This window comes from Theropithecus gelada, chromosome 11, assembly GCF_003255815.1.
Source record: "Theropithecus gelada isolate Dixy chromosome 11, Tgel_1.0, whole genome shotgun sequence".
In the NCBI taxonomy this organism is placed as follows: Eukaryota; Metazoa; Chordata; class Mammalia; order Primates; family Cercopithecidae; genus Theropithecus; species Theropithecus gelada.
In genome coordinates, this window is record NC_037679.1 from 79,108,243 (window position 1) to 79,121,519 (window position 13,277).

General features: G+C 42.3%; 1 protein-coding gene across 1 annotated transcript in view; it reads left to right on the forward strand.

Annotated features, from left to right (window-relative positions):
* Nucleotides 1-2,897: 2,897 nt before the first annotated feature.
* The window catches only part of BICDL1 (BICD family like cargo adaptor 1), a 96,048-nt gene continuing 85,668 nt past the window's right edge, over nucleotides 2,898-13,277 (forward strand). The window contains exon 1 of the mRNA XM_025402262.1: nucleotides 2,898-3,071. The gene's annotated coding sequence lies outside the window, so the exon portion shown is untranslated. The remainder of the gene's footprint in view (nucleotides 3,072-13,277) is intronic.

A 13,277-nucleotide genomic window follows, 5' to 3' on the forward strand; every position in this document is an offset into this window, starting at 1 on the left:
GTCTTTGAAGTATAGATTTGGCTGTTGTACATACTGTGCTTTTTAAGTAGGAGAACATACTCTTTTCAGAGGCGTGCATATTTATCTCAGAGACAGAAAGGTTTTTTTTGTTTTTTTGGTTTTTTTTGAGATAGAGTCTTGCTCTGTCGCCCAGGCTAGAGTGCAGTGGTGCGATCTCAGCTCACTGCAAGCTCTGCTTCCCAGGTTCGTGCCATTTTCCCGCCTCAGTCTCCTGAGTTGCTGGGACTACAGGTGCCTGCCACCAAGCCTGGCTAATTTTGTTTTTTGTATTTTTAGTGGAGATGAGGTTTCACCGTGTTAGCGAGGATGGTCTCGATCCTGTGACCTCATGATCCGCCTGCCTCAGCCTCCCAAAGTGCTGGGACTACAGGCGTGAGCCACTGTGCCTGGCCACAAAAAGATGTTTTTATTTCCCTCAATCCAAAGGAATCTTGTTTTATTGAGCTGCCTGGCCACAAAAAGATGTTTTTATTTCCCTCAATCCAAAGGAATCTTGTTTTATTGAGCTGCTACATTAGACCATATGTACTTTTCCTGCATACCATCTTTCATATGCAATTTGTTTTATCAATCTCTCCCACTAGAATGAAAACTGTGGGCCGGGCGCGGTGGCTCAAGCCTGTAATCCCAGCACTTTGGGAGGCCGAGGCGGGCGGATCACAAGGTCAGGAGATCGAGACCATCCTGGCTAACACGGTGAAACCCCGTCTCTACTAAAAACACAAAAAAGTAGCCGGGCGAGGTGGCGGGCGCCTGTAGTCCCAGCTACTCGGGAGGCTGAGGCAGGAGAATGGCGTAAACCCAGGAGGCGGAGCTTGCAGTGAGCTGAGATCGCGCCACTGCACTCCAGCCTGGGGGACAGAGCAAGACTCCGTCTCAAAAAAAAAAAAAAAAAAAAAAAAAAAAAAAAAAAAAAAAAAAAAAAGAAAACTGTGTACAGGCAAGGACCATGTCTGTTTTGCTTATTAGAACGTCCCTAGGGGCCGGGTGCGGTGGCTTACACCTGTAATCCCAGCACTTTGGGAGGCCGAGGCGGGCGGATCACGAGGTCAGGAGATCGAGACCATCCTGGCGAACACGGTGAAACCCTGTCTCTACTAAAAATACAAAAAAATTAGCCGGGCGTGGTGGTGGGCGCCTGTAATCCCAGCTTCTAGGGAGGCTGAGGCAGGAGAATGGCGTGAACCTGGGAGGCGGCGGAGCTTGCAGTGAGCGTAGATCGCACCACTGCACTCCAACCTGGGCTACAGAGCGAGAGACTCCGTCTCAAAAAAAAAAAAAAGAATGTCCCTAGGACAGTGCTTGGCCCATAGTAGGTGCTCAAGAATGAATGAATGTACCAGAAATAAATATGCAAGGCTTAATGGGCCATGATTTAAAGTAGCCCTGAACCTGAACTTGCCCTAATGATTTTGAATTACATTACTCTATATAGCAGCACGTATTTATTGAGCTGTGACTTAGAGAACCAGACAGAGTCAACTGACTTAGACAAGCCCTGCTTTGCCATTTACTAGTACTGACCTTGAGATTGTCACTTAACCTCTTCTGTTGCTTCATTTGTAAGAAGAGATGGTTAATTGAAAAGATATCTGGAGTTCTTTTTATCTCTGAAAAATTCTGTGATAGTAAGAGCCTGATATTATGCCATGGATAATAGGTGACTCCATGGATAATAGGAAGCCTCCTTATAAAAAGTAGGGAGGGTGCGGGGCACGGTGGCTCACACCTGTAATCTCAGCACTTTGGGAGGCCGGGCCGGGGGGATCACGAGGTCAAGAAATGGAGACCAACCTGGGCAGCATTGTAAAACCCCATCTCTACTAAAAATACAAAAAGTAGTCCCAGGTACTCGGGAGGCTGAGGCAGGAGAATGGCGTGAACCCGGGAGGCGGAGCTTGCAGTGAGCTGAGATCCGGCCACTGCACTCCAGCCTGGGCCACAGAGCGAGACACCATCTCAAAAAAAAAAAAAAAAATACAAAAAGTAGCCTGGTGTCATGGTGCGTTCCTGTAATTCCAGCTGCTTGAGAGGCTGAGGCAGGAGAATTGCTTGAACCTGAGAGGCAGAGGTTGCAGCGAGCCAAGATCTTACCACTGCACTCCGGCCTGGAGGACAGAGCAAGATTCCACCTCAAAAAAATCAAAAAGGATTTTAGTTATGGGACTCATTTTTAGTTGTTTAAATGTGTAGTTCACCAGTTGATTAGATGACTGGCAAATTTCAAGTGAACTCCCTAGTCTAGAACCTCATGCCTAAGGATAAGAATAAACATAATAACTTTAAGTATTTTCAGTAAGAATGGCGTTCTCTTTGTGAAGCCAGCTTCTTCCCTGATGTGGAAGAAGGAATATCTTTGTAGCTGTGAATTGGGTAACTTGTCCTACGTGGTAGGGTGTTTTATTGTGTCGACTAACTCGGAAAAAGAAGTTAGGAGAGTGTGGAGATTTTTTTTTTTTTTTTTTTTTTTTTTTTTTTTTTTTGAGGCGGAGTCTCGCTCTGTCGCCCAGGCTGGAGTGCAGTGGCGCGATCTCGGCTCACTGCAAGCTCCGCCTCCCGGGTTCCCGCCATTCTCCTGCCTCAGCCTCCCGAGCAGCTGGGACTACAGGCGCCGCCACCACGCCCGGCTAATTTTTTGTATTTTTAGTAGAGACGGGGTTTCACTGTGTTAGCCAGGATGGTCTCGATCTCCTGACCTCATGATCCGCCTGTCTCGGCCTCCCAAAGTGCTGGGATTACAGGCTTGAGCCACCGCGCCCGGCCGAGTGTGGAGATTAAAATAAAAAGCTGTGGAATTTTTATCAATGTTTAAATCCTCTTTACTTTTCACCCAGCACTTAGAACAAGAGAAACATGAATTGAGAAGACGATTTGAGAACCGAGAAGGGGAGTGGGAAGGCCGCGTGTCAGAGCTGGAGAGTGATGTGAAGCAGCTGCAGGATGAGTTGGAGAGGCAGCAGGTTCATCTGCGGGAAGCAGATCGAGAAAAAACACGGGCTGTCCAGGAACTGTCGGAACAGAACCAAAGGCTATTGGATCAGCTCAGCAGGGTGAGTCACAAATTAAGAATTTAAGATGTAAAATACTAAAAGTTGAAATAGGCCGGGCATGGAGGCTCATGCCCGTGACCCCAGCACTTTGGGAGGCCGAGGCGGGAGAAGCACTTTAGACCAATTTGGGCAACATAAGGAGACCTCATCTCTACAAAAGTTTTTAAAAAATTAGCCAGGCATGGTGGCACCTGCCTGTGGTCCCAGCTACTTGGGAGGCTGAGGTGGGGGGATCACTTGAGCCCGGGATGTCAAGGCTGCAGTGAGCTGTGATCAGTCATGCCACTGCCCTCCAGCCTGGGCGACAGAGTGAGAACCTGTCTCGAAAAAAACAAAAAGTTGAAATAGAGCTTCTGTGTAATGTCAGTCATATAGATGATAAGAACAATTCTAATTTTGTATGCCTTTGTTTTTAACAAAGTTTAGTATTTCTATCTACAAGAACTTTGGTATTACTGAACTAGGGGTCAGGAGCCAAGATGCATGCTTGTGGTTAACAGACTTCAACAATCACTTAACTTAGGAGTTTTCTCATTTTTAAAATGAAGGGGTTGTGCTTAATGACTTCTGACATTTTTATAGCTATGAAAGTTCATGATTACTTTACCTACAGACAGTCTATCACTGGCAAAATTATGTTTAGTTAAAATATTAAAAGGTACTGTCTTTAAACTTTTTAGCTTAGGGAAAATTTCTAGAACAATTGAGTTTTATTGATGTTGCATTTGTGAATGTACATTTTTTGTATTGTTTAAATATGAAAAGAAATGTGTATCTGTATTGAAAATTTGTTTTATTTCCACATTTAGTAAACATTCTTTATTTGTACCTTTCTAAGGTGGTGTCGTGGAAGTATTAACCAAAGTCAAGGCTGTAAAATAATTTCAAGGAAGGAGGTTGAGGCAGAATAGATGGAAATCTAATTTAAATACAGAACATACCTTTTAAACAAATGCAGGAAGGTTATTAATACCCTGGTCTATAAATCCACTTATTTTAGAAAATTAAGACTTGGATTTACTATTGTTCCTCAGCCCTTCTTGTATATTGAAAATAAAACAACCAACTCTTCAGTTACCAGAGAAAAAAGAACTTCTCTGATATCATCCCTCAGTGCTGATGTTCTCATGGGAGCAGTGCCGTGTCTGCATGGTTAGTGTTTGGTGCTTTGGTCTTAGGGAAAAGTGTAAATAGGGCAGCATTTCATAAATTCCTGGATCTTCCACTAATTTGATGGGTGATGCTATATGAAGTTATTTCACTAGTTTGTGTTGTAGTTGCTTCCTGTAGTTATTCTGAGGCCAGTGAAAAAACATGTCTCACAAGAATATGGGAAGTAAATGCCAACAGTAGGGAAGGGAGGAGAAGAAGGAAAGGTAGAGGAGAGGGAGAAAGAAAGAAGGAAAATGATGCTTAGTTATAGGAAAATAGTTGCAGGGAAATACCAGAATGTTTGTGAGAGGTGAGGATTCAGGCAATAGGTAGAGCTAAAGATCTCGCCTGCAGGTTTCCCATCTGGAGAATCCAGTCGCCGTTTGCTTGTCTGGGAAGTAGGAGTTGGACAGTTCAGGAAGTCACTTCACAGAGCCAGCTCAGTAACAGGATTTCTGATTCAGTTCTTTTTTATTTTTATTTTTATTTTTATTTATTTATTTTTTTTGAGACGGAGTCTTGCTGTGTCGCCCAGGCTGGAGTGCAGTGGCCGGATCTCAGCTCACTGCAAGCTCCGCCTCCCGGGTTCACGCCATTCTCCTGCCTCAGCCTCCCGAGTAACTGGGACTACAGGCGCCCGCCACCTCGCCTGGCTAGTTTTTTTGTATTTTTTTAGTAGAGACGGGGTTTCACCGTGTTAGCCAGGATGGTCTCGATCTCCTGACCTCGTGATCCACCCGTCTCGGCCTCCCAAAGTGCTGGGATTACAGGCTTGAGCCACCGCGCCCGGCCAAAACCATAGTGTCCCTGGGTGGGCTCGAATCTGATTCAGTTCTAAAACCTTTTTTCAGCAACTGGGAATGGAATCTCTATCCTTGTAAAAATGTTTGTTTTTGACTATTTTCTTTCATTATTTATGAAAGATTCAACCAGAGAGGCCTGGCTAGATTGATTTGTTTGTTCAAAAACATTTAATACATACTTTGAGTAAGTGTTTCTTATGGAGACTTATAGAATGAATGCCACAAACCAGAAAAATTAAAGGGGAATTTAAAATTTCTTCGGGGCTAAGTTCATGTTACAAAATAACATGAGCTAAAGCAGACTCAGCCCTGTGAAAGATAGGTGACCAAGAGAGATGAAGGGAAAAAGCAGATCTCAGCGTGACATAGCAAAAGCTCATGGAGGTTGGAATCTGACTCTGGTACTCATTAACGGGGTGACGTTGTTTGTGCCTCAGTTTCCTTTTCTTTAAAATGGGTATAAAAATTTATGCCTCATACAAGTACTGTTGAAATGAAAAATGAGATAATGTGTTTATGTTAAACAGTGTGTGAAGGTAAGGATTTGTTTCAGTGTTGTTGGTTATTTTACTAAAGCAGTGTCTTTATAATTTGTTCACTTTGCCTAATTTTTTATAGAAAATCCTGATAAGCTGCTCCTAAAAGAATGTAGGAGGATAACATTTCTACTAAATCTAGATTTTTGTTTTTCTCTCTGGCCTTGAATATAGGCCCTTGTTGGGTTTTATAGCTTTTTCCCTTTTTTCAAGCAGGACCAGCCCCTGGGGTTTCTATCAGCAGCAAGTTTAGATAGCTTTTTATTAACTGAGTATCCAGGAACTAGAGGAGTTAAATATTTTGAAGTGAATTAAGATTCTCCTAGGACAACATAATCAACAGAGGTAGTAGAAGGCTGTACTTTTCTTGTAGTGTTTATAATGTGTTTTTATAAATATGAAATGTATAATATCTAATATCTAAAATGTAGTACAATATTTCTTTGATACCTTCATCCAGAGTTTACATACATCTCATTGGCTTCCTTGGCCTCCAAGGCTGCTCTTCTCTTTATTAATAACAGCTTTATTGAGATATAATTCACATACCATAGAGTTTACCTTTTAAAAGGTACAATTTGGGACTTAGTGCAGTGGCTCATATCTGTAATCCCAGCACTTCAGGAGGTTGAGGCAAGAGGATCACTTGAGGCCAGGAGCTTGAGACTAGCCTGAACTATACAGTAAGACCCTATCTCTACAAAAAAAAATGTTTAATTCTCCATGTGTAGTGGTGCGTGCCTGTCTGTAGTCCTAGCTGATTGCTTGAGCTTGGGAATTTGAAGCTGCAATGAGCTATGATCACACCACTGCACTGCAGCCTGAGTGACAGAGTGAGACCTTGTCTCTTAAAAAAAAACTTTTAAAAGCGTATAATTAGATAGATTTAGTTATTTACAGAGCTGTACCACCATCACCATTATCTAATTAGAGAACATGTCACCCTCCCCAAAAGAAACCCTGTACCCATAGCAGTCACTCATTTCTCCTAACCTTATAAGGACGCCAGCCATATTGCATTAGACCCACCCTAATGACTTCATTTTAATTTGATTACCTATGTAAAGACCCTGTCTCTAAATAAGGTCACATTCTGAGGTACTGGGGTTTGAACTTCAATATATGGATAGGGGAAGGGGAACATAATTCAATCCATAAGAAATGTGTTGGGGTTTTCTTACCAACAGATACAACCCTTGGATCTTAATCAGTGCTGTCTGTGGGAGGTGTTCACAGTAGTGTTAATTTTCTTGGGGATTCCATACACTTAATAACATATTTACATACCAAAGATACATCAGCCTTTGGCCATATGACTAAGAGCTGCCATGGTTCATGGGAAGATACTTAGAACCTTTAATTTTATTCTTTGAGAAAGTCCCAATCCACCTCTCTCATTACCCTCCTCTAATGACTAACCTGCATTCTATTCCTTAGAGTAAAATATGAAAGCCTTTATTATTTTTTTAGATCTTCTTTAATTCAACATTCAGCAAATATTTATTGGTCAAGGCACTGGGAATACAGTGGAGAACACAAGTCCTCTGTTTTACGAAGCTAGTAGGAGAAGATGTATAAATAACTGAACAATCCACAAGATGCAGATTGCATTAGGTACTATGAAGGGTGATTTGATGGAGACTGACTAGAAAGCAGGGAGCCTTTTCTACCTTAGAAAGAGTCGGTAGGGGGCAGGGCATGGTGGCTTACACCTGTAATCCTAGCATTTTGAGAGGCCAAGGTGGGTGGATCACCTGAGGTCAGGCGTTCGAGACCAGCCTGGCCAACATGGTGAAACCCCGTCTCTACTAAAAATACACAAATTAGTTGGGCATGGTATCGTGAGCCTGTAATCCCCAGCTACCCGGGAGTCTGAGGCAGGAGAATTGCTGGAACCTGGGAGGCAAAGGCTGCAGTGAGCCGATATTGCTCCACTGCACTTCAGCCTGGGCAACAGAGCAAGACCACATCCTAAAAAAAAAAAAAAAAAGTCGGTAGGGAAGGCTTCTGTGGGGAGACAGTATCTGAGATGAGACCCCACGGGTGAGGAGCCAGCTGTGGAAGAGCCAGGGGAACAGCATTCTTTGATGAATACTGTTAGATTGTAAACTCTATGAGAACAGGGACTCCATCTGTCTTGTTTATTGTTATAAACAGGTATCTAGCAGAGTGGGCATTCAATAAAAGATGGTTGGTTTTGTGGTTGTTGTTAAATGATTATCTAAAATACCCAATAAGGAACTGTCAAGAATACACTACCCCTCCATGTACTCTGTAGAAGTGCACGCCTGACTTTCACACTCAGTCTTAGGCTGTGTGTATGCTGTTTGAAAACCAGTTGTCAAAAGATGCCATGAATGTCAATGCTTTGACAGGCAACCCATAGCTAATGGTGACTCAGTTGCCTAGAGACCTAATATTATTATCATAGATATTCCTGGAATTGCATAAAAAGCCAGTCTTCAATGAATTGAGAAGAGTGACTACATATGAGAATGGACAGAGCTTTTGTGCATTGATTTAAAGTCTGCAGGTCCTTTTGCATTGCACTGTGCTTCTCCATGGTCTGCAGGTTGGTCAGTTACAGAGAGACTGGTTCTGTAGTTCTCTGACTCTGCTGATAGGTATGGAAATGAGCCTTTCGGCTTTTACAAAAAATTCTTGTCTCATGGGATGACTGGCCATTATTTGGGTTTAGGTGTCATTATGGCTTTCCTGTCCTTCCTGGGAGCGTACACTGGACAAAAGAACTCCCTGTCTCCAACTCTGTGTCATCTCATCTGTTCTCATGCTCCAAATGGTCTGTAGTATGGAGAAGGAGGCAGCCAGAGGTTCTCTTTTGGAAAGCTGAATGGTGATTGCATCTGAGCAGAGCCTCATGTAGGATATATGATTGCTCACTGTACAGCCCTGATGGCTTCTTCAAGAGTGAAACTCTTGAGAATTCACCTTAAAATAATTATTTTTTTCTTTTATTATTTATTTAGGTATTGTGTTATATCCTTTTTGCATTTGTTTTCCCAGAGCCCCCTCCATTTATCCCTTTCCTCTCATCACAGTGCTACAAGTGTCTCTAACAAACCTCTCCCCAATTTCTCACATCCAGAATTGGGGTCATGTGCCTTGTCACTATGGCTTTGGGTATTACTACCTAATACCCAAAAGGAGAAGCTATATTGGTAGCAGTGTATAAAAGGGGCTGTTTCAAAGGTTGAATGAAGCCAAGATGGATTTCTTTTTTTTTTTTTTTTTTTTTTTTTTTTTGAGACGGAGTCTTGCTCTGTCGCCCAGGCTGGAGTGCAGTGGCCGGATCTCAGCTCACTGCAAGCTCCGCCTCCCGGGTTTACGCCATTCTCCTGCCTCAGCCTCCCAAGTAGCTGGGACTACAGGCGCCCGCCACCTCGCCCGGCTAGTTTTTTTTGTATTTTTTAGTAGAGACAGGGTTTCACCGTGTTAGCCAGGATGATCTCGATCGCCTGACCTCGTGATCCACCCATCTCGGCCTCCCAAAGTGCTGGGATTACAGGCGTGAGCCGTGCCCGGCCTTGCCAAGATGGATATCTACTATAGAGTCACTGAGATAGGGAGGGTGATAAAGAGCATTCAACAGGAAGTTAGGCCTAGGTCCAAGGCCAGGAGAATCCAAAGCCTGTACTTTAAACTAGAAGGGATTAGACCAAGAGATACCTGGAGAAATGGTCTAAAGATTGGTGAAGGAGAGACTGAAATAAAGAAACAAAGATCGGTTATAGTTAGGTGAAGCCAGGAAGTTTGAAATCTATGTTTATGAAAGATTGGCTCCCAATGGGGTGTTCTTTTTATGAACTTTGATTTATCTGGCTAGGATAGGGTCGGCTTCTTAAGGAACTTAGCTTTACTGAATATTCCTTAGCAGATATTCAGAAATTCTAGTTTTGCCTCTATCCTAAGTTTAAGTTTTATAGATTTGTTTGTTTGTTTGTTTGTTTTCGAGAAGGATTTTCGCTCTTGTTGCCCAGGCTGGAGTGCGACGGCACAATCTCAGCTCACTGCAGCCTCAGCCTCCTGGGTTCAAGGGATTCTCCTGTCTCACCCACCTGAGTAGCTGGGATTACAGGCGCCCGCCACTACATCCGGCTAATTTTTGGTATTTTTAGTAGAGGCAGGATTTCACCATGTTGGCCAGGCTAGTCTCAAACTCCTGACCTCAGGTGATCTGCCCGCCTTGGCCTCAAAAAGTGCTGGGATTATAAGCATGAGCCACCATACCTGGCCTATAGATTTTTAAATTTAAAAAATGTTTATTGTGTTTCTGATGGCAAAAAGAATTCATGTTCACTGGGAAATAATATTGAGACAATAGCGAAATATTCAGTGTAAACAGTGAAAATCTCCCATGATCCTCTTCCGAATAAAATACTAGCCACGGTTTGGTGTTAGTTTTTTGTTTTGTATTTTTTCATATGTGATACACACACACACACGTTATACATAACTTTTCTACTTATTTTGCTTTCTTTTTGTTTGTTTTTGAGACAGAGTCTTGCTCTGTCTCCCAGAGTACAGTGGCTGGAGTGTAGTGGCACAATCTCGGCTCACTGCAACCTCTGCCTCCTGGGTTTAAATGATTCTTGTGTCTCAGCCTCCCAAGTAGCTGGGATTACAGGCGAGTGCCACCATGCCTGGCTGATTTCTGTGTTTTTAGTAGAGATGGGGTTTTGCCATGTTGGCAGACTGGTCTCAAACTCCTGGCTTCAAGACGTGATCCTCCCACCTCAGCCTCCCAAAGTACTGGGATTACAGGTGTGAGCCACCACGCCCAGCTGTTTTTGCTTTCATTTTAAACAAAAGGTTTTTAAAAATTTTTTTTCACTTACTATATCTTGGACTTTTTTTTTTAAAGCATTTAAAATGGTTGATATAGTATTCCATATAGCACATATGGAGGTACCATGGCTAATGTAACAGCTGTGCTATTGAAGGGCATATGTATTGGTTATAGTGATTTAGTGTTACAAACACTGCTGCAGTGAACATCCTTGTTCATATATTTTTGCACTCTTAACATTTTTCTAGGATAGATTGCTACAAACAGGATGGCTAGGTCAAAGGGTATGTCCATTTAAAGTTTTATCAGATACTATCATATCGCTCTGAGAATGTTTTAATAGTCTATACTCTCCTCATATCTACCTTCATCAAGAGTGCAAAACCTGTCATTCTGTATGCATACATAGTACAACTATAAAGAAAACTGAGGTAATTATCATCACAAAAGTCAAGATAATGGTTACCTGGGGAATGTGTGTGGTTGAGAGGGAGGATGTCTGTCGTCATGGAATGGTGCCTGGAGAGGAGGCTTCTGGAAAGCTGGCAGTGTTCTGTTTCTTGACCTTGGTGGGAATTATGTGGGTGTTTGCTTTATAATTATTTGTTAAGCAAGACATATTTGTTTTATGTATTTATCTTTATATATGTTATATTTCACAATTTTAAAAATCATTAATTCATTCAACAAATACTTATAATGTTCACCTACTATATGTGAAGTCACTGTTCTGAGTAAGTGATACTGCAGTGAACAAGGTGAATTCCCTGTCTGAAAATAATGCAGGAGGTTGACAGTGAAGAAGGAAATATGTAAACAGACAAATCAGCTAGTGATAGTACTATGAATAAAATAAAACCAGGAAAGGAGAAGAAAGTGGTAGCTGTAGAGACAACTCAATATTTGATAGGATTCTCAGGAAGGAACCTTTGGGGAGGTGAAGTTTGAGCAGGATAAAAAGGAGCAAAAGAGTATTCCCGGCAAAAAAAAAAAAAACATGTAAAAGCCTAGGAACAGTGGAAAGAAGGATGCTGTGACTGGGGTGTGGTCAGCTTGGGAAGGGTTAGGAGATGAGATCAGAGAGGTAATCAGCAGCCAGATCTCATAGGACCTTGCCAGCTACCAGGGGTTTTATTCAGTGTGCTGGGAAGCCAGTGATATGTTTTTGGCAGGGGAGCATCATGACCTGATTGATAACAACTTTTAAAAGGTTACTCTAGTTACTCTAGGAGGATGGATTATTGGGCTGAGGGTGGAGGGATACAGATGGATGAAGAAGTGACTCCCCAGGTAGAATTGATAGTAGCTTTGATTATGGAAGTGTTGAAACGGGTTAGGTTGGATATATGTTTTGAAGGTAGAACCAACAAGACTTACTAATGGAATAAATGGTTGTGGGAAGGAAGGTTAAAGAAAAAATAATCAAATGTGACTCCTAGGTTTTTGTCTTGAGCTACTGGAATAGTGGCATCATTAACTTGAGAGACCAAAGGCTAGAGGAAAGAAAGGGATAGGTTGGAATTTAAAGTCAAATAATTCATCTTAGACTGTGTGGATAATTAAGGTTGAGATGCACTTTACATATCCATATTAGTTTCACATAAGTAGAACAAATGAGAATTCTGTTGTATTGAGATGAAATACTGAGTTAAATTTCTGCAGCCTTCTGAGGTCTCTCAGGACCTGAGACTCTGTTCTAGTACCTTTCGTGAGGTTGTCACCAAGAATTTCCTCATTCATAGTGACAGAAGCTGAATTCAGACAAGAGTGTCCCCCACCCGCCCCACATACACACACTCAGCTCCTAGAAGAACCACCTTCTGAGTTCATGTCTGTGAGGTGAGATGTGTAGGAGGAAGTTAATGCAAACAGGTGCTTTTTCTGTTTCCTGCCTGTTTGGAGCTGTTTTCCTCAGTCAGCCTCTAATGCCTTATCCACACACAAAGAATACAGTTTGCATACTAGCTGAAACTAATCTTCTCTGAAAAGACTAATTTTCCTCTGAAGGGTAAACAGATCCTTGTTCTTTAAACAGCTCATTTTGGATTAGCAGCTCTGCGTCTGGTACACTTCTTGAAGCAAATTTCTCCCAGGTTCCTTTCTTGAAGTTAAAGACAGTGTCCATAAGTGTCACCGCCACTCTGCCTCTGTTGAGTGATGCAGAACCATTTTTGTTTCTAGGACACTACGGTGAGCAACAGCTACGCATCAGAAGTTTTAATTGCTGAATGGGCTTTTGTTTCTTTTGAGGTGGGGGCTTTATTACTTGTTTTTTTCTTAAAAGTCTGCTTCATTTACAGAAGCTGGTGATTTTTAGTCATCCTATTCTTGAAAGAGGTTATGAAAACAAGATAATTTCTCAACCAAATAACAGCAATTTAAATTTCCAAAGGATGTTCTCATATGTGACCTCTTCTGATCCCATTCCCGCCTATGATGGAAGTCAAGATAATTACTCTTTCTTTTTTCTTTCTTTCTTTCTTTCTTTTTTTTTTTTTTTTTTTTGAAACAGGGTCTCACACTGTTGTCCAGGCTGGAGTGCAGCAGCACCATCGTGGCTCACTGTAGCCTTGACCTCCTGGGCTCAGGTGATTCTCCCACCTCAGCCTCCCAGGTGGCTGGGACTATGGCTGTACGCCACCACACACACACACACACACAAAATTAGCTTGGCTAATTTTTTATAGTTTTTGTAGAGATGACTTTCACCATGCTGCCCGGGCTGGTCTTGAACTCCTGGGCTCAAGCAATCCGCCTGCCTCGACCTCACAAAATGCTGGGATTATAGGCGTGAGCCACTGTGCCCAGCCAATAATTACTCTTTATTTGGCAGATAAGAAAACTGAGAGTCAGACAGAAGTTTGGTGACACTTGCTCAAGGCCTTGCAAAGGTTACGTGTTAACCACT